Raw genomic sequence first — 25,441 nt, 5'->3', positions numbered from 1 at the left:
AACAATACATGTTTGCATTCGCTATCTCCCTGCACGCAGGTACACCTTCCCTTTTACTGTACACAGCCTGGAGCAAATGATGTGAAGTGGGACCAGTGATTAGATTTTCTGGCACATGTGCATGCTGTACATGACTGCAAAAGTGAACAGGAAACACCTGCCTACCCTTTACTTATTAAATTATAGGGTGTTCTATGTCACAGGGCCACACCCAAAAGAATATCACGTATTTTTCTCGGTTTTTTTATTTTTCTTCACAGGAGATATGCATGCATCTAAAAGTGACATAACATTAATATAATCATAAAGGTTTTGTTCCAGTCAAGCAAAAGAACATATTCTGAGAGTGCTGATGATGCAAATGAAGAGGTTGTGACGACATAGCAGGTCAATTTTAAATGGGTTATGCTTTCCTATGGCACTACAAACCATTTTCATGCTGACATAAGGCAGAAGAAGGCACGAATATAACATCGATGCCATGGTTTTCTCCTTTGTATTGTGTGAGCACTTTGTTTTACACCTGCATGAGATTTTTATGCAGAAGTAAAATGAACGGATTCCTGTTAGGGTGAACCCCCAGGCAGGCAGAGCCGTGATAGGAGTCCTAACTCCTTCCTCTGCAGAAAAGAACGCAAGGTCCACACAAGTAGCAAGGTGTAACTGAGGTTTATTACAGCCAACCAACCGCAGGGATCACATGCATGGAGGGAAGTCCAGGCACATCTCGCTGCATTCAGGCTCGCAGGCCCTTTTTGGTGACGTGTGATGTCATAATGTGCGACACTCTCCAAGCCCTTCTCCAAAACCTATCGCTGCTGAGGATTGGTTGCTGAGTGGTAGTTCCCCTATAGGAGCCTATATAGAAGTTGAATAATTGGACAAGGCTGCGTCAGGTGTTAGCCTTGGACCATCCCCGAAAACTGTTTCTCTAGAATTGTTACAGTGAGCAGGTCCTGTGATTGGTCAGTGACCCCCACTAACCACCCCTAGGGCCGAGGATTTTGATTTGTCAGGCTACGGGCACCCAAGCCTGGGACAAACTCTGTTCCCAGTCTGCAAGACACCTGTTCGTATTACATGTGTAACTATGTGTCAGCAAGGTGCAACTATATGTCAGCATTTCAATGGTGTGTAGACCACTAATGCCATGAGTATGTTCCATTCCCAGCACACAACTGTAGCTGGAGGATAACAACTTTGTTGCAAACACTGTCTGGCTGTGAGATGGCTGTTCTTTCCCAGCCTCCATGTCTTGGCCCAATATCAGCTTGGCCGAGTCACGTGTTTGGAGACCAGGTTTGCGAGCTGAAGAGCTCCGAATTAGTCTGTATTTTGCAGGGAATATCCTCTGCTGCAGCTGGTGTTACCTTGGTTCAGGGTGTGGAATGTCATTTGAAACATTGCGACCTTGGCAGTGGCTTTGTTCCCACCACAGCTGTTCTGCTTGCACAGCATTCTGGCTTGAGATTTCTTTGAGACAATCGCGGCCAACTAGATTTCCTAAGGCATGGTCTGGCTTCTTCTATATGCGTCTTTCATAATGTCCATAGGTTAGTGTGTCGTGGCTGTCAGGTCCCTCGAGTGCTCCTGCCATACCATGGGGTTATTTGAATGTAAGCATCTGCAAGCATGTACAGACGTCCTTCTTGCTTCTTGCGTTCCTACGTTGCTGCGGCAAGTCTAATGAAAAAATAATAAACGTGCAGACAGTATGTGTATGTCACTGTCCTCTAACTCATAGAGCTGTACACACATGTTCTTTGTGTAGTTGGGTGTGTGAGTGTCCCGAAGGTGCGGATGGCCCGTGGTCTTCATGTTTGACGTAGCTATGATGTTGTGATGTCTCTAACGACATGAGGCATGGCTTCTCAGTGCTTTGATTGAGTCTGTCCATGTAGCTGTTTCCAGCAGTGTCTTGTGGGTCTTCCTCCACTCTGGGTAGAATTCGTACTGCAGCAGGGTTGTAGGGTCTGCTGAGAGGGTATCTTTCGTGGTTGTTGTCCATCGTAGGAGCAGTGGGAAGTGACATAAGCTGATATGATTGGCAGCCATGTTGTTTTTGGTGCTTCTTCTGGTTAGAGGGTCTTTCACGACTGAAGGCATGTTCTGACCTTCCCTCTTCATTCCAAAGGAGTACGCCTCACATAAGCACTTGCTAATGAGCAGACGGATTACAATGGAATCAATTTTAAAATACTGACTGCAAAGCGTATTTGCAGGCAGCGTTTTATCTCTCAAAGCAGAGAATAAAACAAAAGAGTAAAGGCAATTCCGACTCATTTGACTGTCCGCTTTCAGAGCGATGAAAATTGCATCCTGGGGTCCCAACAGCACATAAATGTAAATGTAGGCAGTCCTTTGCATGCAATTTTTGATTTGTATAAAATAGCCAATTCAAACAACCAAGAGAGTTCAGGTCACTCCTCCAACTAGAAGTGTGTGACGTCCTACCTATACCCGGATGGGTTGAATAATTACAAAACACTCAGGTGGGACTAAAACCCGTTTTTTCTAGTCAAGAGAAACCATCAAAACCATATGGTATTTATTATACAGTATCCATAGGCTTCCAAGACAGTGACCAATGCACCATTCGTAAGAAAATGTATTAAAAATACACCATTTTATTAAAAATCAATTGCCCTATTTGTGAGAAAAACATTAAAAATACACTGTTTTATTCAAAATCAATTAAACACATTCTAATTCAGATAAAATGACTCAAACAATTCATCAACATATCAAACTCATATATCTTGTTAAACCGAACACATTGAAAGACATAAACAAAGTGACTCATTTCATATTCTATACACCATTAGTCTCCAAATACAAATGGGTGGTGGGGGGACACTTTAAATTAATATATTGTCCCCCCTATTCTCATGCTCGGCATGTTTCAGTTATCCGGCCTAATTGTGGTGAACTTTCTTCAGGAGCTTTCACTTAGTGTCACTTCTGAACCAGTCTCAACTGACTTATTACCAGTGCAGACGTTTTCGCTTGCACTCTAAGACAGGAAAAAACGGGGAAGTGTTAGCATCAAATGCTACTTAGTATAATAAAGTAATGGAGATTTGGTAATTCCATCTGCCCTCCTCACTACCCTCACTCAGTGAAAATAACAGTGGGGTAGGCTCTAGCAATCACTGTGGCCTCAGGGTTCAACGACTATTAACTCCCATGCTCACTCCACCTGGAATACATAATCAAAAAATTGACTGCTAAGTGGGTATCGCGACTGGCTGAACACCAATCTATAACACGCACTGACTCCTCAGTTAACATACCTTTTTAGGGTTTATAGCAATGACTCCAATAGGGGGTTCTCTCTCCTTTTCTATTGGTCTCCAGTGAGGATGATTTTTCACCTCTTTTTAATAATACTTATGGCCCTTCATCTAATCTAAAAAGGAGAGGGCTCCTGTTAATGTCAATCCTATCAAGCAGCATGATGCAGCAGTCGGGGAGCCTCAATTTGGGTATAAAACTCACGTTTACATAATTGGGAGTCGGATCCCGCTGAGTTTTCAAATTCACTCACCTCGCATACTTCCTAGTCCGTGTGGGCGGAAGACTCCTTCTAACGCACACTGTCTCTCTTCTACCCCAGCCAGGGACTCTATGGTCTGGCGGCTGGAATCACAGCTACCTCAGCACAGGTCCAACGCTCGTGCCACGCTATCGAGTCATGCTGGGTACCCGAGTCCTCTCCAAGCTCCAGGTTTGCACAATCACGCCATTGGTCTACTTCCATACTCTATGGGGCTGTGTTGCAACCTGGTGGCCATCTTGGTGCATGTCTAGCATCCCCATTTGCCATTATCTCTCATGCTTAGATTCCGTTGGCTGTGTCGTGTCCCTACTTGAATAATAAAGGTGCTTAACATGTAATATTCATCTAAAGTATATGTGGACCTATTATTTATTTTACATAATTACCTGGTGATCGACTTACTCATAACGTATTAAAACATAATGGGGCCGTGTTCACTTGCCATGGCCCAGTCATTACCCAAAAGGATGGAAGGCTGATCCAGGGCAATGCATTCTTGCATCTGGTTCCAGTCAAGGGTATTTACTGTTGGTGTGATTCATCGCCCTGGGAATAAACATGCTTGAATTGCCACCAAACTAGTTTCAGGCTAGTCTACTGAGTCCCACACAGATTTATATCTTATTCCACTGGATCTCTTAATTGAGACCTCTGCTGTCACTTTTAGTTATGAAAATTAGTTCTTGCTCTCTTCGAATCAACATCTTCTCCTTGATTCTTATACTATCCCAGTGGATCTGTTGTAAGACAATCCACCTGAAGTCGTCCCATTTATGTTTTTTGGTAGTGAAATGGTGTACAAGGGGGCATCCATCTACTCCATTTTTGAGGCAACTCCTGTGTTCCATAATTTGTATTTTTATTTTTATGTTAGTCTTCCCTATATACTGGAGTCCACGAAGGCATGGGATCATATAGACAACATGGTCTGAATTGCAGTTGGTGAAACCTTTCTGTATCCATGGTCTAATCAATCCCATTTCCAAGATTTAGATTTTTTGGTGTGTTTGCACACACCACATTTCCCACAGGGGAAATGTCCTGTGATAGGTTCCAAACCCTAAGCTTTTTGTATAGTGTTTTCATTGGTTTTATTGTGCCAAGCCTACTTCGACTTACTAGTTTTCCAATTGATGTACTCTTTCTGTTAGCAAATAACAGTTGCTGTTCTTCCAATCACGTATTTTCAAAGACTCGCCAGTGTTTCTGCATAATATTATGAATCTTAAAACTCAGATTGGTATAAGTTGACGCGTAAATCAATTTGTTGTCCATGGGGGCTTTCTCTGTCTTCTGTAGAAGGACTTCTTGGTGGTTATTAAATGCCTGCTTTGCTGATTTTCTCATATTTTTTTTTGGGATACCCTTGTCTCTTTGTTTTTTTGAAAGTGACTCTGCTTCTTGTTCAAAAGAAGCCTTGGTACTACTATTTCATTTTAAACATAGAAACTGTCCAAATGATAAATTATCTTCCAGGTGTTTAATATGGTGACTAGTATATTGTAGAAAGGACTTTATAACTGCTGGATTGTGATAGGGTTTTATCAATAGTTTGCCTTCTTCATGATAGATTGTTATATCTAAAAAATGTAACTCCTGATTGCTTTGGGCCATCGTGAATTTTAGATGTGATTTTTTTGTGTTCGGCCATTCAAAGAATGCAGTCGCTATTTCAACAGGCCCTTCCAAAACCATCAACACATTGTCAATATAACAAGTCCATTCTTTTATAGGGTCTCTGTATGTATTACTGTCAGTGTAGATTATTGCACCCTCAAAGCTTTCTACGTAAAGATTGGCTAAACTGGGTGCCATAGTGACACCCATAACAGTTCCCTCAACTTGTTGGTAGATTCTCCTTTCAAATTCAAAATAATTTCTGGTCAGTGCTAGTTTGGCACATCACATCATAAAGGAATTGGGAACAGGATCTTGATCAGTCCTCCCCCATAATATTTCCTCTATTACCTCCAAAGTGGCTCTTTGGTGAATATACTGATGTATAATGAGACCACACCAACTCCTATAAGTAGATCTTTACAAGGATCAAATTCAAAATGTTCTAATCTTTTAATGGCACTCATAGTATCCCTCAAGTATGATCTCATCTGTATCATGAACCCTTTAAGATAATGTTCTAAGGATTGTAAAAGGCATTCGAGCACTGAGTCTATCCCCGAGACAATGGGACAATCAGGGAGGGGGGCTATTCAGAGAATTTTCGGGAGACACTAAAATGTTGGTCTCACTGGCTCATTTTTACCAAGAAACAATGCTTCTTATTTTCCGATCCAGTTCCGTTCAAGTGTATTTGTAACTTTTGTTTCAATTAGTTTATTTTAGATCTTCTGTTGGGTCCCCTGTCAGTGCCAAATAGCTGTTGGTATCTGCTAATTGTTTGTAGTACTCCTTAACATAGTCATGTCTGCTTTGTATAACAACCCCCGCCCCTTTGTCTGCTTTCTTAATAATAATTGATTCATTTTTACCCAATTCCTCAGCTGCTTTCAATTCTTGTGTGCTAAGCTTGTGGAATACCAAATTGGTCTTCCTTTCCAGTTTTTCAATCTTGCCAGTACCTTCTTCTCAAATACTTGTGCTTCCGGGGAGTGGACAGAGGTGGGTGGCACAAAAATGAAGGGATTCTTCAGTCCAGTGGCATTCTGTGGGGGTTGACATTCATTGTTGGCAAATAATTCCCTCAGGTGTACTATACCTCATGAATCTCATAAACTCACCCTGGAATTCAAAGGGATCATGTACCTTGGTCAGAACAAGCCCTAGTCCTGTGTTCAATACTTGCTGTTCTGCATTATGTAGGGTGTAGTCTGATATTATGACTATGAGAGTGCTCTGCTTTGGGTCACTCTTTTTTCTGTTTATTGTTTTCTTTTGCGGCCCTGTTGGCCCCTACCTCTGTTCACTGGGTTGCTGTTACTCGATGTCCCTTCACCTGGATCTTCTGTTTTGCTACTTTCTTTACTCGTGCTATACGATGTATTGTAAAATCATTCTTGTCAGTTTTGTTTATTCCAAGGGCCCTGCGTCTATATATGCGTTTCATTGTAATATCAATTTTTTACGTAGGAGAAACATTTTTCATAGCCTGAAGTTCATCAAATCCTTTTTCAATCTTTTTGTTCTTTCCATCGTGTTGTTCTGTTTAAAGACTTTCATTTCTTGTTCTATCTGTGCAATTCTTTTTTTGTACCCATCTAGAGGTATAATGTTTTTGATATCTTCGTCTAACTTTTTTAGATCTAACTCTATTTTCTGAGCTGTCTCCTTGGTGGTATCGATGATCAGGATCAACCAGTCCCTCCCACATCGGTTCACTAAATAGCTCCATTGAGTTTTAAATGATTCATTATCCAAGAACAGTCTGGGCTTGTTATTCACATGGAGCCCCTGTGGGAGGGACTTATTCCTGAGATAATCTAGCATTATTGCCCAATGAAGTTCTGTTCGTATCAACCTTTTTCTTAAGTGTACCACTTCATCCTAATCACTTGGAGTTCCCCCTTTGTTCCTGAGGTCACTTACCGCTATGATGGAGATCATTGTCATCAATGCAGCGGCATAGTCATTACTAAATGCTTGAAGTTTTTCTTCAGCCATATTATTTAAAGAGCATGCAGAGTCTATCTCCTATAGTCGCGAAACCCATACAGTGTGCAATAGTGCTAATGAGGTCAGTCAAATGTTTCTTTGACCAAACGGCCATGATACACAATACAAACAACCAAGAGACTCAAGGTCACTCCTCCATCTAGAGGTGTGTGGCATCCAACCTATACCCGGATGCTTTGAATAATTACAAAACACTGAGGTGGGAACAACACCCTTTTTTTCTAGTCAAGAAAAACCATCAAAACCATACAGTATTTATAATACAGTATCCATCGGCTTCCAAGACAGTGACCAATGCACCATTCATTAGAAAATGTATTATAAATACACAATTTTATTCAAAAGCAATTGCCCTATTTGTTAGAAAAAACATTAAAAATACAGTTGTATTCAAAATCAATTAAACACATTTTAATTCAGATAAAATGTCTCATACAATTCATCAACATATCAAATTCATATATCCTCTAAAACCAAACAGATTAAAAGACATACACAAAGTGACTAATTTCATATTCTACACACACTTAGTCTCCAAATACAAATGGGTCATAGGGGGGGACACTTTAAGTCAATATATCGTCCTCCCTATTCTCGTGCTCGACATGTTTCAGTTATCTGGCCCAATTGTAGAGAACTTTCTTCAGGAGCTTGTTCTTAGTGTCACTTCTGAACCAGTCTGAACTGACTTGTTACCAGTGCAGATTTTTTCTCTTCCACTCTATGACAGGAACAACGGGGAACTGTTAGCATCAAATTCTACGTAGTATAATAAAGTAAGGGAGGTTGGGTAATTCCTTCCCCCTCCTCACAACCCTCACTAGGTGTAAATACCTGTGGGGTATACTCTTTTCCAGCAATACAAAAATGCAAGTTTTGTGAGTCTGGTTGAAGTGGTATTGTGAAAAATGCAATTTGAAGATCTATCACAGAAAGATAGACCACGTCAGTGGGCATGTTACACAATATTGATGCAGAGTTTGGCACAAGCAGATATTCTGCTTCCACTATATCGTTCAAAGGGTGATCTTGGATGAATCTCCATGATTATCGCGTTGCCTTCTTCTGAGCACATAAAGCCGTATTGCATGGTGAGTCTGAAGGCACTATGATGCCTTGGTCAAGCAGTGCTTTGATTATGTTATAAACTCCCTCATCTGCTTCTTTGGACAAAAGTTATTGTTTCACGCTAGGGAATATGCTGCCTGGTTTGAGTTTGATTTTAATCGTCTTATGCTGGTCAGTCACCCTTCGTAATGTGGGCTGCTTGTCCATAGTTGACTAGGCACTTTTGTTAAGTTGTTGTGTAGTTGTGTAGGTGTTGTGGTAGTTGTCAGTATCATCTGTGGAACTTTCCTATGCTGTACTACCAAGTGGCCGGGTATACTCACCTTTTAAACTCAGCAATCTGTTGAGAAATATTCCCTGGTAAACAAAATCCCAAGTGCTTGTGGTCTTGTGGGTAATCGTCTGCACTGGGAACATGACAACCTGAGTAAAATCCTGGTAGCCAAATGCTTGAGCAAGCTTGCCGACCTCAAGGAAATCCATGTGTTGCATCTACCCTCTGAAAAAAATGTACTCTCTTCACCCACATGTTTCCTTTACTTGTGCCCTGAAAAGCAGCCACAATCAGGGGAGAATAAGTGAACCAGTGTCCACGATTACAAACTCTCTTCCCACATCCTGGTCAAATACTGATGACTTACTTGCCCTCTCACCATTTCCCCTCTCACCCTGATGTCTGGCTTGCACCAATACTCTGCTTTATAAAGCTAACTTGAAAAGTGCACATTCCATAGTGTCACTCAAATATATAAATCCTTATTGAACTATATTAGGCAAAAAGAGTACAATTGTGCTATTATTCCTCCCCCTCTTGACTGGCAGACTACCAATACCAGAATGCAATTCAGAAAAAGGCAAAAAACATTTCTTGAGTGTAATACTTTCAAGGACTAACAGTGGCACGATTTAAAAAAAGAAAGCGGATGCAATGTGTTTTCTTAGTGTTATGAGATATTTAAAACGAAGATAACACACGCCACCAGACTGTGGACTGTCTTCCATCCATGAGGAAACTGCGACCAACCCTGCTTAGCTTCAAAGTGAGGAAAGAACCGGTCCCCTCAGGCGATGTTGGTCTAAGTGGACTTGTAACTTTGTCTCACATTTTAGGCACCATGGCCTGAGGGGGCTGTCGTTTTACTCACTTTGAAGCTAAGCAGTTTCAGACCTGGTTACTGCAGGGATGGGAGACCCGGGTCACCAGTGATTTTTCAGCCCTGATTTCACAGTAGCTGTAAAAATATATATTTTAAAATTATGTATAAAGGATTGGAGACTTTGAGAACTTCCAATGTTTGCAGTTAATGCCCTGTGTGATTACATTATTTGCTGAGGATCACACACTTTGGTTAAGCAGCGTGCTACAAGCCCCTTGTTTTATGGCCGGTCTCTTGGTGACTGCTATGAGACATCGCATAACCCCAAGAACCACATTTAATCAGCACGTAAAAGGGAAAATAATGACCAGCTGCAGGAATAACATATGCGCAGACACTTTTGCCGCCATAGGGAAAATCAAAATCAAAAGCTGGCACACATGAATATATGCACAGAGAGTGACAATGTATCTTAAAGTGAAATATACAAATTAGTTAAATTCGTAAGTCGGCAGTGATGGCATGCAGTTCTGGGAGAGGGAAAAGAATAAAAATGTGTAGTATGATAAGCAATGTTGCCATCATCCCACGGGTGTCAAATATGATTACTTGGGCTTTTGCTTTTCTGAAAACTGGAGGCGGATGGCCCATGTGCAGAGGCAAAACATTACAATGAAAAAGGCATTGGGGAGTATTTCTCGGTTCACGAAGATGTGTCAAGGTCAACCACTTAATCTAATGTTGGAAGTGTATTGAGTACAAGCAAAGGCAGCTACCAACTATGGGGTAGCACTGTGGGGGAATGAAAACGTATTGGCCATTGAGGTCATTGAGAATAACATCTTGAAAACAATACTATGGCTTCCTAGTTCTGCCCCAAATGATGCTGTGCATAAAGAACTAGGCATACCCTACATTGTGGATGATTGGTTTGCTGCCCAACCCATTGTTTGTTTGTTTGTTTGTTTGTTTATTTATTTCATAATGCGCTCCCATGCACTGGCTTGAAATATGGTCAAACTCAAGAGCCAGCTTGTCTCGTGAAATTATTAGAAGTCTGCTTTCAGGTTCCCTACGGCACAAAAAACCATGGTTGAGCTTTATTTCTGTTTGTCTGAGACAGCTGAATGCCCCAAGTCTGTAGTGCCAGATGATTTCCTAACTGCAGTTGAGAGTAAGATGTACAAGAGGGCCTTTCCATCCCTAATCTCAATAAAACGAGAATATACTAGGCTTTCTCTTGAGTCTAGCAGAAAACACACGCTTCTCACAAAATTGGATGCAATACAGCCTTACTTGACACATAGTAACAGAGCTATAAATCACTGGGCACTGACTAGGGCACGTTTTAAGCTCATGCTGATTAGAGATAACACAAGGAATTGGCAGGGCTATGAGCAGACCTTGTTCTGCCCAGGCTGCAGTGCTGTGAAAGAAGATCTGTTGCATTGTGTTCCGTTTTGTCTGTGTTATGATGATATTAGAAAACTGACTATTGCCCCAATTTCGAGAGAAGCCAACTTTAATCATTGCAGACCAGCACTCATATTTTTGCTTTGAGCAGAACCCATAGTTGTTGCTTGGTGTCCCCTAGAATTTTTGAGGAAGGCATGGAACAGAAGAAAACGTATTGTAGATGCTTAATATAAAATGTTTTTACTGAATGTTATCATATTTTAACAAATTAGTGTTTTACTGTGATTCTGAAAATTATATTTTATCATATTGAATTGTGTATATTTGCATTGCTCTGGACCAGTTCATGGATTTTATCCAAATAAACTATATTATGATGAAAATTACTTCAATAGACCTACTCCTTAGACGTAAGCACAAAGGAAAAAATAGCATTGGACTTTTAAAAAAAGTAATGAACACCAGAAAAATAACCTGACAGAGGAAATCTTCCAATACAAATGCTGGCAAAGTATAAAAGGTGCTCACTTTTTAAAACCCAGCAATCTGTCGTGAAATATTCCCTGGAAAACCAAATCCCAATATGAATCAAGTGCTTGTGGTCTTGTGGGCAAATGTCTGCTCTGAGAACATGACAAACTGAGGAAAATCCTGGTAGCCAAATACTTGAGCAAGCTTGCCAACCTAAAAAAAAAATCAAACTGTTGCCTCCGCCCTCTGAAAGAAAGTTACGCTATCCACCCATATGTGTCCTTTACTTGTGCTCTGAAAAGCCGCCACAATCGGGGGGAAATAACTGCACCAGTGTCCAGGATTGCAAACTCTCTTGCCACATCCTGGGCAAATACTCATGACTTACCTGTGTTGGAATGAGAATAACCCCATCCCAACCCCTGGGGACTTTAGGGTGAGGTGAGTCCCATTGGAAGAACTGTGATACGCCAGGGGGCAGGTGGGTATACTAAGGGGCCTGCATGGTCATAACATTATGCAAATTAAGCAGACACCATTTTGTAGCTATGGCAGAAGAATAGGGACTGCATGGTAGTGCATTAGCCACAGGCCACAAACCTGATGAGGAAATCTGAATAGGCCCAAGCGCTGATGAGAGAGAGACCGTGCTGCTAATTTTCACAACAACTCTCCTGTGTTCTAAAATTGTTGCCAATATGTTTTTCCCAAGAAAGAATGTGCCCTGCAAGGCCATGAGACAGCACTAGGCGCCTCACTGCATGTGTTATTACAAAAAGGCCAGAGCAAGGCTTTGACCCCCACCCAGCAAACTATGGGTTATAGCCCCTACAACTGTCTGTGTTCCAAGACCACTGAATTCCGAGATACCAGCTGACCCCAGGCCACTGACCATAAATCAGTCAATCATAAAAGATCTAAGGGAATGGTCACTCTACCTTTATTTTATAATGACATGATATGTAATGCAAGGTACAAGGAGGGATACATTATAGTTCAAAAGTGAGGATGGAAGCCTTGGAAGCCAGAAGATGCGACTGGGATGAGTGAAATGTGTGCGGGGCTGAGTAACATTGAGGCTCCCCTGTAGCAGCCTATGCTCATGCCAGGTGTCCTGTATAATGAAAAAGTAGCACTGTTATTGTAATTTAGCTAATTGTCTTTTTGAGCTTGGTTCTCTGGAGATGATGAGCCCAGCTAACCCCACGTGATGGAAGACGGACGGGGATTGGACCAATGTTCCAGCATCCCCTAGGGAGTAGGCTGTGCAGATTTTTACTATATATGAATGACGCTGTGTCCCCTTTTAAGCTCTTGCTTGCACCCTTTTTGCTCAGAATGTTCCTTGTCAGCATAGGTCTTTGCTGGCACACCTATTTTGTGTAATTAAAACTTATTATCCTTGCAAGAATCTCTCTGCCCTTTTTTCCCTAGAGGGCTGTATTTTTTCTGGTGTGAACATTTAGGGGTGTGCCTTAAATTGGTGACCCTGACGTTATCCCAGCATCCCCGTACCTTCAGATGTGTCCAGGCAGCTTCTCCGGAGGGTGCGCAGCCACCTACAGTGACCAATCCTGAAAAACGCATATTCCCAAGTGGCCTTAAAGGAGCCATCTTTGCAGAATTCCTGTCTGCTCTTTGGAGCAGGGTGCGGCTCCGAGGAGAGTGCAAGCTGATATTATTGGGGACCCTGTGACAGAGGAGTTTGGGTGAACATGCACATGTAAGTATACCTTTGCAACTGATAACAAGTAGGGGACATGTGCATGAAAGAGTGTGAAGACTGTGAACACGTAGAGAGTGACATTGTTGGTGTGGATGTTGCTTGTTTCATTTTTTGGTATAATTGAGGAAAATATTAAGGAAAGGAAAAGGGAATGATAGGGAGCCTTCCCGAGTGAGGCGAGAAGGTGGTACCATGGATATTGTGTAACGGAGGAAAAAAGGAAACAAATAGGAGCCTGCATTGTTAGTGGGCTCGGGATTAGTAGTTGTTCTTATTTTAGTTTGTTATTTTAGCTTGTTTTGTTCGTGTTTTTATTGTGTAAAACGGAGGCCCACTGGGTTTTATTTTTGTAATTAGTGTTGTGAGTTGAATGTGTGGAGTGTGAGAGTGTGGGGTCGGCGAGAAAGTGGGGGTGGGAGAAATAGTTTTTGGAGGATTTTTTGGGAGGGAGGGGAGGACAGACTGACTTTTTTAAGGAAAGCAGCATTGTGTGTTACACATTAACAGAGGCGCAGAGACAGTGAGGTGCATCGACCATCACAATTGGACGAGAGACACCCATAGAGTATATATATAGGGCACCTGCCACTGTATCGGGACAGAATTGAGAAGTACCATAAGCAATGGGTGACGGAGACAAGTGGAGGGGGTTGCCCCGGTCATGGCAGAGCAGGGATCCCATAACAAGGGAATTTCAGAACATGTGTCTACATTTCTAGTATCTAAGTATAAAGGGAAACAGTTACAAAAGAGGAACGATATATTAGATCTATGGAAGATGTTTGAAAATGCTGAAGATTTTAGGGGAGGAAAAGAGCAATGTGATAGCACTGAAAGACCACAAAATAAGACTTACTTCAAAGAAATGGAAATAGCCAGTTAAAAGGTTCAAATATGCATTTATTCACAACCCGGGCTGGGGTCGCAGTGCCCCACGATGCATGCATACAGACACTGTGGCAGGATAGAGCCCTGAACAAACAAAATCTCTTGCATATATACAATACAGGAATACAGGAATAGCATACGATACGTTTGTCGAGCCCCCTCATTCAATAGGGTCCATCGGGTTCATGACCTTTCCACGTAGATAGGGTTACTAAAGCAACGTGGGGGTATATTGCCTTCTCTCGTACAAGGTAACATTTGCTGTACAGCTTATCTGTATTTCTCATGGTGCCTAAGGTCAGTCTGCTCTAAAGCTTGGAATAGGTTTTTCTTTTAGAGGAACACATAGCAGCTGCACATTTATTACAATTGATTGCTCGAATAGAAAAACATGGTTGAGATAGACGGGCACCTAATTAAGAGATTAGCAATGCTTCTGCAGAGGCTTCAAGGTTCTACAGTGTAAGACAAAAAAAAACGTTCATCAGAATGTGTATTCCTGCCTACTAATTAGCTAAAGGTTCATGCCGCGGTCTTCCACCGCGTTCGGAGTGAAAAAAGGCAGATGAGCAGGGAACTGAACATTGCATACAAGATGGCGAATAAACAAAATGGCAGTGTGGCCACCATTAGTGTGGAGATAGGTTTATAGTGTGATGTGAATGTGCTTAGGCCAATGGGTATATCTATAGGACACTTAGACTAAATGTATTTTCACAAACCCTCCTTTTGGCCTAAGCCAAGAGCATCATCCAAACATGGCATCCTCAGATGACCAGGTATCAGAGTCATCATCAGAACACTCTGAGTCATCACTATTATAAATGTTGATGGCCATAAACTCTTTTATTGCAGCTACCTGCATGACCAGCGCATTTCTGATGTGTAAAGGCAAGTGTGGGTTTGGTTTCAATTTGACTAATGAACGCGCACAGTAATCTGCTATCATGGAACCCAGGACAGGTAGACATTGGAAGCAGCAGCAACAGAATAGGACTATACCAATGATTATAGCTAAGGCAGAGAATTTCTTCCAACCCAAGTTTGTAGCAGATTCTCAAACCTTGTGCTAAGATCCCAAACCCCTCGAGGTATATGTACTTCTGAACCTAGAATGTGCAATCTCTTTATCGCTTGGAAAATGGTGGGGGCGGAGTCCGGTACATAAACGCACAACACACGGACCTGACCATTTTGCATACATTACCACGCTCAGCCAGGATGACGTCAAGCACCATCCTGTTCTGAAGGGCAACTAATCTTATGTTTTTTTGCTCTAAGGTCATATTCAACATAATGGGCCTCATTACGACCCAGGCGGTAAGTCACCGCCTGGGTCGTACCTTTACCACCATGGCGTAAACTACGTTTACGCCATGGTGGTTGGCGGACTTACCGCCCCATTCCGAGGTTGGCGGGGAGGTAAGTCCCCAATCCCCATTTACCCTTCCCCATTCCCATTTTTGCCCCATAGGGCATAATGGGAGTGGGGAAGGCGTTAATTACGCCACCGTAAATTACGGTGGCGTAATTAACAACAAGGTCCCTTAGCGCCATGGATTTTAACACCTGCAAGCAGGTGTTAAATCCTCCATGGCGCTAAGGGACCTCGGAATCAGGCGGTAAAGGTCGGCGCTGTTTACGCCGCCGTAAACCCCTTACCGCCTGGGTCCTAATGAGGCCCAATGTTGGTAGTTTCATTGATAGTTTTTTCCAAAATCCTAGCCAGTTTTCTTATGTCTTGGGAGTTAGTTATTTGTCCCCAGAATAGAATTAAAGATTTAGCAATCTCCGCCAGTACCTGCAGGGGGGTGTCACCTTCGAGTTCCCTCCTAGGGAGGGTCTTCAATATGTCAGCTTTAGAAGTGATATAAACCCCTGGCAAGAGAATACCCAATTAACATGTTCCTTGCCAATCTTTTGGTAACCAGCGATGAGCTTCACTTCTACAAACAAAATAGACAGAACCCCCTATATACAGAGGCCTATCTTCCTTCACTTAAACAGCTGTGTTCATGCATTTATCATACAAGCCCATAGGTCGGGAACCTTCTTGTCACAGACAGAATCGGACAGAATCGGGGTCATGGTTGATAGTGTAAGATGGAGGAGTGACCTCCTTGTTCCCTACAGGAGTCATTTTAAAGAAAACCATCGATTGATAGGGTCTGGAATATTTATCAGCACGTTTGGCAGTGGCAACATTTAGGGTACTTTTGTTTGCAAACACTGAACATCCTGAAGGCAGCAATACTAGTCGGTCAAATTCATTTGTGTTTGTCCTGTCAAAATTACCAGTGGCACTGTCGTTCCATCATCCAAAGAACAGTGCCCTAAATGCAGCAAAACATGTGGTAGACAGAGGGAGAGGATGAATATATGAACCTATCCCCTTCTCACTATGTTGTGGCAAATGTGTGCAAACCCAGCAGTTGATTTTATTCAAAATAGCATGGGTTGCATTCATTATCTTCATGGGGGTGTTGTTAGGATAACCCCCTCTATGGCTGAGATCTCGTAGGTGAAGAGTGTGTGCGTACACGTTTGAAGGAGATATTGTAGATGCACTGATAGTTGGCAACGTAGTATTAAGTGGATGTGCGCTTTCCAAATACCACAGTACTGGTATCAAAGTGACCATAATACAGGTTATTACCAAAACAATTATCCATTTTGTCCTCGGGGACCATGGCGCTTGATATACAGGCCCATCAAACTGCAATTGTACCATGTCCTCATTTAAGCGAGCAGCCCCAAAAGCGGGCATAGTCCTTCAGCGTCCGTTAAGAAGCCTCACTGATAGGCTTTTTAGTTCATCCGTTGGTGGCACCTGACCACATGGCCAATCTTGATTGTAGTCTTCTTGCCGCACCCTGCCCCTTCGTTTGTCCAGAGGGTAAATGACGAGGGAATGGCGTTGGTATCTTCATCGGTGCAGCAATTTTACCACACTTTGCTACTCTATTACAAAACGTAATGTCAATCCCTAACTAAATCTGATTCCATGGTCGAAGGTTGTACCTTAAAGCTCCAGGTACTGAATGCTCGATGAACAAAGGATCATCAGTTTCCAAAGGAACAATGTTAGACGAATTAGAAGGAGAAGCAAGATCTTTTTCCTCAGGCCCCACAGACCCAGGAAGAGGTTTTGTTTCACACTTGACGTCGATCAATATAGGCAAATGATGATCGAACCCCTTCTTGTCACCCCATGTAAAGACAGTGGCACTCATTACACGTGCGTTGCATGTATCTAATGTTTCTTTCCGGACACACGCACCGCTGGCTGCGTAGCATAAAGCACCCAATAAGGCCCCTTCCAGCGCGGTGCAAGGCATGTTTTCCTCTTGAGGTTCTTCACCAGAACATACTCTTTTTTGCACATATGTGTGCTGGACCATGGGCCATAGTGACTACAGCAGTGACATAGGCATTGAGCAGCATCCACCTTTGCTTCTCATTGTCCACCTAACACCCCTTAACGTCCAACCCAGCAGACCATTCCCCCAGTGTTTAATCTCCTCTGCTGTTGCTTCAGTCTGAATTTCTTTTACACTATTGACCCCTTCTTCCATTGAGTTAGTATCAGTGACCCATTTAGCCGAATCCAACACATACATCCCTGAGTGTGGATCGGTAGCAGTCTGTTTGGCAATTCTGTCCTCAAAACTGTTTTCTTCTCCTATATCGTCTGTCACCTTCTGGTGTGCGGCATATTTCATTATCGCTAACTCTGTAGGAAGCGCTAGAGCAGACAACAATTACACTATCAGAGTACCATGTTGAATTATGGTGCCTTGTGATGTCAAAAATCCCCTCTCGGCCCTCAATCGCCCAAAATTGTGAACTACTCCAAAGGCGTACTGGCTATCGGTAAAGATATCTACACTAAGGGCCTCATTACACGGACGGCGGTAAGGGTTAACGGTCACCGTTAATGGTACCGGTGACCGTTAACACTTACCGCCTTACTACGAGGTCCCTTTGCAGGTTGGAGAATTTAACTCCTGCTTTTTGCAGGCGTTAAAAACCAACCCGCAAAGGGACCAGGGAGCTAATTACGGTACCGCAATTTGCAGTGCCGTAATTAGCACCTTCCCCATTCCCATTATGCCCTATGGGGCAAAAATGGGAAGGGGGAAGGGCAATGGGGGAAGGGGGAATTACCTCCCCACCAACCTTGGAATAGGGCGGTAATTCCCCTTTCCACCAAGGCGGTGCCGGTATTTTACCGGCATGGACCAATTATTACCGGCTAATAGCACCTTGGTCCACCGCCATCCGTGTAATGAGGCCCTAAGTCCTTTAGAAAGCTCACATGCTCTAGTCAATGCAATAATCTCTGCAGCCTGGGCGAAATTATGCAGTATCTTTCTGCTCTTAACAATGGTGTCTAGTGTGGTGATTGCATAGGCGGCAGTGGAGGTACTGTCAGCCAGCTTAAAACAAGAACCATCACAAAATAGTTCTCCATCCGGAGAATTCAACGATGTATCGCTCAAATCAATCCTGCCTTTTGTTTCTTTTTCTGTAACATGCAGGCAATCATGGGACATGTCATTGTTGTGGTCAGCCTCTTGTGGAGATGGCAAAAGTTCAGCTGGATTCAAAGTACAGCATCTCTTAATTTGGATGTGCGATGCAAATAAAATCAACTTGTATCTCGTTAATCAAGCAGAAGTGAGATGCTGTGTTTGAGTTCTGTTTAATAGAACATTGACAAAGTGAGGTACCATCACGTTTAAAGAACGACCTAAAACCAAACCCTCACTTTGTTTCACTGACACAGCAACGGCAGCCGCAGCTCGCAAACTTCTCGGCAAAGCGCATGCAATAGGGTCTAATGTAGAGGAAAAATAGCCGCATGGTCTGCTCTTTCCCCATGCTCATGTGTCAATACAGCCAAAGCACAACCCTCATGCTCATGCACATATAAACTAAATTCTTCTCATAATTTGGTGTGCCCCAAACTGGCGCTGAACATAACGCAGCTCTAAGCAGATCAAAAGCATTCTGGCAATCCATGTCCCATGGCAAAGGCAAAGGAACATCCTTCTTTGTCAATGCCAACATTGGTTTAATCAAAAGAGAAAAATTAAGGAACCACTGTCTTGAGTAAGAGCTCATGCCAATCAGGGCTCTGACTTCCTTTGGTGTGTTTTGAGCAGACATATCAGAGATGCTCTTTATACGTTCATTGTCAGACGTCTTCCCTCCTTCGACAGGAGATGTCCCAGGTAGGCGACCTCCTGTTGAGAATACTGAAACTTTTTCAATGATGCTTTGTGACCATGTGTAGCTAAATGAATTGTTAAACGGGATATCATATTGTGCCTCCTTTCTTGTATATATTGGCCTAAGCCCAGTTGCTCTACGAAGAAAACCGCGTTGCAAAGTTTTGATTCTAGATCGACTTCGCTGCCATTTTAGGTCCATCCGCCATTTTGATTTCCATTCCAATGTAACTCTGTGTCTAAAATGGTGGACAGTGTTTCCCGCTTGTAACTGATCCGTCCTGAACCTTGTACCAAAGTTAATGTGCAAACTGTCCGTTGGCCGAATGTTTGGGTTGCGTAAAGAGACCCTGTCCCATGCCTGACTTGTAGACAGAGGATTGTCTGTGCCAATAAGTCTGATCCACGGACATACATCGACCACAATGTAGAGCAAATACTGAACGTGGAAACTAGCTGAACTGCATTGTAAAGGACATGTGTCAAGGCTTATTGTTAAATCCAAGAATACACTGTTGCCATTATAACCTGTTTGCATGCAAACTGAGGATGATCCATATGCATATTGTCATGCAAACCATAAGTGAACTCGGCACAAACTCTAGACCATGGATTATTAATTTACAGAGGGGCTGAACTTTATTATCGAAAATGTATGAAATGCACAACTGTTTAGACGTCCAGTACCTCTCACTTCTCACACCGAAAGGGCTGGTATTCGCTGTGATGTACTGAGGGCCAGATAGCTATCTGTATCTGATTTTGTTTCTTTGTAACTGTACAGTATTAGAATAAAGATCTGTGAATCTTTATAAGCCTGTGTTTGGTGTATTTCCTTTTGAGGTACTCAGCCTCGATATTTCCTCTTGCTTTTACAGATGGCACCCGAATAGGGATCTTCATGATTGATGCTATCTCATGAAGGTTGACGCGGATATTGGACCGGGATTGGACTGTGAAAAAGGGGGCCCCTTTCTTGGATGAGACGCGATACCTCAGCAGTACTGCACAACCTGATCCCTGGACGGTGAGCACGTGGTCCGAGACGGAATCTTGACGAGGGGCCATATATCGAGGCGGGGAGATTTGCCGAAATCACCAACCACGTGAGTCCTTTGAGATCTTAGTAATCCGATTGGGCCTCCTTAGAATTTGATCAGGTGAGTCGTGACCCGATTCTTAAGTATCCTGATCATTTCTTTTGGCGTATTGCACTTGCAAGTACAATTATTGACCAGGTAACACCAGTATTCTGATATGCCTGGGAAATTGTCTGCCTGCTTTAGGGCATTATTCCGCAGTGACAGACAATCTTTGGAATTTGGCTGACCAGCGCCAATGGATGGGTCGCCGGCGTGTACTATGTACTGTAAGCACGGCGTTGGTAGTATAGTGTTTAATGATATTTGGTACAGACAAACTAGACATGCTTCCTAACTTCAGTGGCCAATCAATGGTAGTTTTGAAATTCCTCGCATATAATACTTAGAATCTATATTATTAAAGAAAAAGGCTAGACCTGCAGCATTTGATGGATTACAGAAATGGAAGAGAGAAGCTTTTCAGCAACTTAAAAGTAGGGAAATACATGCGCGCCGTCATATGACCAACGCCAAAAAAGCATTGGTATATGATCAAAATAAACAGTATGAGTCAGTTAGGAATATGGATAGGGATTTTTCACTTGGAATCCAGAAAATGTATCCTTCTAAAGACTTCCATGTATCTGATGAGCTGATTGACAAGCTTCTAAATGAATGAAGGCCTGGTGCCACTGCGCCACCTCCGTATGTTCCTATTCCTGTTGTTTTGCCTCTTCATGCTGTTATCCCTCCTCCCATAGTTCCTCCAGCTCTTCCTATCGCTCCTCTTGTTGTTCCTCTTCCTCCGGTTGTTGTTCCTCCTCTTGTTGTTGCTACTCCACCTGCTCCTCCACCTTTTCCTACTGTTAGGGGTTTAATGGGTTTTCCTACTGCACCAGTGACAGCACCTCTTTTGCCAAATGTACAAGATTTGCCTACTCTTCCTCTTCCAAGTGATTCTGTACCGCTTGTAGTTGATCGAGGAGTGGGCTTGAGGGTTGTAACTCGTAATACTGTGTCTTCAGAGAGAAAACATGAATTGACTGCATGGGCTAGACACTGCATGGACAAGGGTGAATGAGCTGATGTTTTTGCCACACTCTCTAATTTAGACAATTTTCCTGAGAAAAATATTTTTATTGAAGGGTTAGGAGTTCATTTACGTATAATGTGAAACAGATTAGATGATATAGATCATCCACAAGGGTTGAGGGATCTGAATGTTTTTCATATTCAAGAGATACTGCAGAGAAAGTACATGAGCATGTCGAGAGGGTTTTTGAGTATAGAAGGGAGTTGGAAAGGTTACGGAATAAAGATATTATGGTGATAGTTTGGACGCTATGTTTGAACAGAAATGGTTCCTTCCTTGTCGTAAGCCGATAAATGAGGAAACACAAATATGCACAAAAGATGCGATTAGGTGGATTTCAGACATGTCGATAACTCCCGTAGAAGTATATGACACGTATAGTCAGTATACACCAGAAATGCAGAGGAAAGTGATACAGGTTATGGTAGAATACCTACAGGATGTATGTATAAAAAGAAAGATTTGTTGTCCCGTATAATTATTCAATATCTATAAGAGAGCTTTTTCGTTTGACACTTCCTTAGCTGCTTTGGCGCTCGATTTAGCTCTGTTGCTCAGTAAGTATTCGGAGTTGCCTACTTCTCAGTTGCCTATGAGTTGCCTATGAGAGAGGTTCCTCCGACATTTTTCCCAAAAGTTGAGATACCAGCTAATGTTGCAGCAGGTACACCTGCTCTGGATATTCCTGCACATTATGTGTCGCAGTTTGTTCACGTCCCGTTCTCGAGACAGGAAGTGAACACCATTAAACAATCAATTCCCGATATTAGGAAGAATCCACAGGGTTCTACAAAGAGATAGAGTCTATCTTGCAGTCATCAGTATTTACTTTGAGTGATATTGATTTGTTATTTTCCGTGCTCCTACCTGTTGATTTGTGGAAACAGATTAGGACTGTAGACGATGTACAAGTGATTGGGGATACATGGGATAATATGGTTAGACTAGATAGAGAGAGGCCAGCTGGCGAGAGAACATCACAGATAATACTGACTTTGCCTGAAAGGATAGTTACAAAGTTAAGGGCTGTAATTCCTGAAAGAAGGATTATTTGGGACAAACGTACTGCTTGTGTCCAAGGGAGCTCTGAGGGTGCTACCGAATTCTTTAATCGGTTCGAACAAGTGTTTTCAGATTTCAGTGGACAAGATTTGAGCACAGAGTCTGGGAAATGACTATTTGTGGACAAATTTGTGCGTGGATTGCTGCCTCACATCCAGTCACAAATTATTTCTTCAGAAATCGCTTGGCAAGCTAAATCTCAGTCAGAAGTATTGCATATGGCTCAGTACTATGAGAATCATGTCAATAACGAAAAAGAAAGAGTTGAAAAAAGAAAGGGAGACTTGAAAACAGATGTTCTATTGTAGCACATTGTTAGAGGCCCCAGAGGGGGTAATTCACAATTTAGGGGTCAGTATGCTCCACAGGGAAATGCGCCATTGGGTCCTGTAAACATAAACCAGTGTGCTTATTGCAGACAAGAGGGTCATTGGTGTGCACAATGCCCAATCCTCCAGCAGAGGTTGAATAATGCATTTGGTAACATGGTCCTGGTAGAAGTCAGTTTTTGCAAGACTCGCAGCAACCGTCTTCGCAGGATAATCAGGCACCGAGTGTGGATAACAGAAACATTTTTGATCATCCTTCTGCAGATTACCTCTCTGAAGAACTTCCTTTTGATGACATTGTGTTTCGTTAGGATTGCCCGAAGCAGGGTTTGGAACCAACGCCTATTCCTGTTAATCAGAAAGGTCCCTATGTTGAGATGATAGTGGGAAATAGGAAGCATCTATTTTTGATAGATACGGGTGCACAGACGTGTTCCATTGACTACTCACAGGTTCCAAACATTCCACTGTCAGGGCAAATCAATGTTTCTGTAGGGTTTTCTGGTACACCAATAGTCTGTCCGGTTTCTTCGCCGGTACCGATTACCTTGGGTCCATTTATAGACCACTGTCCATTCCTTTTGACTATGAACTGTGGAGAGAATTTGTTGGGGTTGAATCTGTTGAAATAATTAAATGCGGTAAATCATTGTTCTTCTGATGGAGTGCGTTTGACGATTTCACCACAGAAACTTTCTGTCTCTCCGTTTTTGACCAGACCTTTGCCGCCGGAATTTAGTGATGTTCCAGAGTGTTTGTGGGCAATTGATGATAATGATGTCAGTGTTTTACAAATTGAACCTGTCAAGATTATTTTGAAACATGGAGTAAAGTTGCCACGTATTCCCCAGTATAAGATCTCGGTCGATGGTGAGCAAGCTTTGAAATGCATAGTCTTCGATTTTGTGCATCGTGGGGTAATCGAGGAAATTGCAGGTAGTTTGTGCAATAGTCCGATTTTGCCCATGTTCAAAAAAGGCGATAATGCAATTCCTTTTCATTTCATTATTGATTTATGTGCCATTAATAAGATTGTTGCTCCACAATTTCCCATTGTGCCTGATGTGACGACAATATTAAGTATGATTCCGGCTTCTGCTACTCACTTTAGTGTTGTGGATCTTAAGAATGCTTTCTTTAGTATTCCTATACACAAAGATAGTAGATATCTGTTTGCGTTCACCTTAGGGGAGGCTCGTTTAACTTCACTTGTGCGCTGCAAGGCTACACGGAGAGTCCTAGCATCTACAGTAGGGCTTTGAAAGAGCAGCTCAACACACTTGATTTGCCTACCACTTGTACACTGCTTCAGTATGTAGACAATCTACTTTTAGCTGCCGACTCAGAGAGCGCCTGTAAGGAGGGCACCATGTTGTTGCTTATTCACCTAGCACAACATGGACACAAAGCTTCACTAAAGAAGTTTCAGTATTGTCGACAGGAGGTCGCCTATTTAGGCTATCTCCTGTCAAAGGAGGGAGGAAGGTTGACGCCTGAGCAGATAAAAATAATTTCTAGCATGTCTGTCCCAAATACACAGAAGGAAGTCAGAGCATTGATAGGAATGGCTTCTTACTTTAGGCAGTGGATCCCCAATTTCTCGTTAACGATTAAACCAATGTTGGCTTTGACGAAGAAGGGCATTTCTTCGCCATTGCCGTGGAAATTAGAACACCAGCAAGAGTTTGATTTCCTCAAGACTGCATTGTGTTCGGCACCAGTTTTGGGCACACCAAATTATGAAAAGGCCTTTGTGCTGTATGTGCATGAATGTGATGGATGTGCCTTGGCTGTATTAACGCAGAAACATGCAGGGAAGAATAGGCCGTGCAGCTACTTTTCTTCCGCCCTTGATCGTGTTGCATGCACTTTGCCAAGATGTTTGAGAGCTGTTGCTGCTGATTCTGTGAAACAGAGCTATTAAACAGAACACAAACACAACATCTCACCTCCGCATGATTAGCGAGATACGAATTGATCTTGTTTGCATCGCATATTAAAATTAAAAGATATTGGGCCTCATTACACAGTAGGCAGTAAGGGTTTACCGGTGCCGGTATTTTACCGGTATCAGTAAATCCTTACCACCTTACGACGAGGTCCCTTTGCGGGTTGGGGAATTTAATGCCTGCTTTTTGCAGGTGTTAAAAATCCAACCCGCAAAGGGACCAGGGAGCTTATTACGGTACCGCAATTTGCGGTACCGTAATGAGCGCCTTCCCCATTCCCATTATGCCCTATGGGGCAAAAATGGGAATGGGTAAAGGCCAATGGAGGAAGGAGGAATTAACGCCTTCCCAACCTTGGAATAGGGCGGTAATTCCCCTTTCCTCCAAGGCGGTACCGGTAAATTACCGACATGAATCATGGCGCTAATAGCGTCATGGTTTACCGCCTACCGTGTAATGAGGCCCATTGTGTCCTTAATCCGGCTGAACTTTTTCCTTTCCCGCAAGGTACTGCTTGCAGTGACAAAGAGTCACATGACTGCCTTTATAGCACAGAGCAAGAGAGAAAAGGCAGACTCGATCTAAAAGATACTCCTTTGAACAATCCGCAAGGGGAGCTGTTTTGTGATGGCTCCTGTTCCAAACTCCCGGATGGTACATCCACGGCTGCTTATGCAATCACCACATTGAGCACGGTTGTGGAAACCAAAAGAATCACGCATAACTCAGCGCAGGCCGCGGAGATTATAGCTTTGACTCGAGCTTGTGAACTTTCCAAAGGGCTTACCGTAAATATATATTCTGACAGTCAGTATGCTTTTGGGGTGGTTCGCAACT

Source organism: Ambystoma mexicanum, chromosome 3p, assembly GCF_040938575.1.
Source record: "Ambystoma mexicanum isolate Mex_15411 chromosome 3p, UKY_AmexF1_1, whole genome shotgun sequence".
Taxonomy (NCBI): domain Eukaryota; kingdom Metazoa; phylum Chordata; class Amphibia; order Caudata; family Ambystomatidae; genus Ambystoma; species Ambystoma mexicanum.
Note: the sequence above shows the minus strand (reverse complement) of the source record.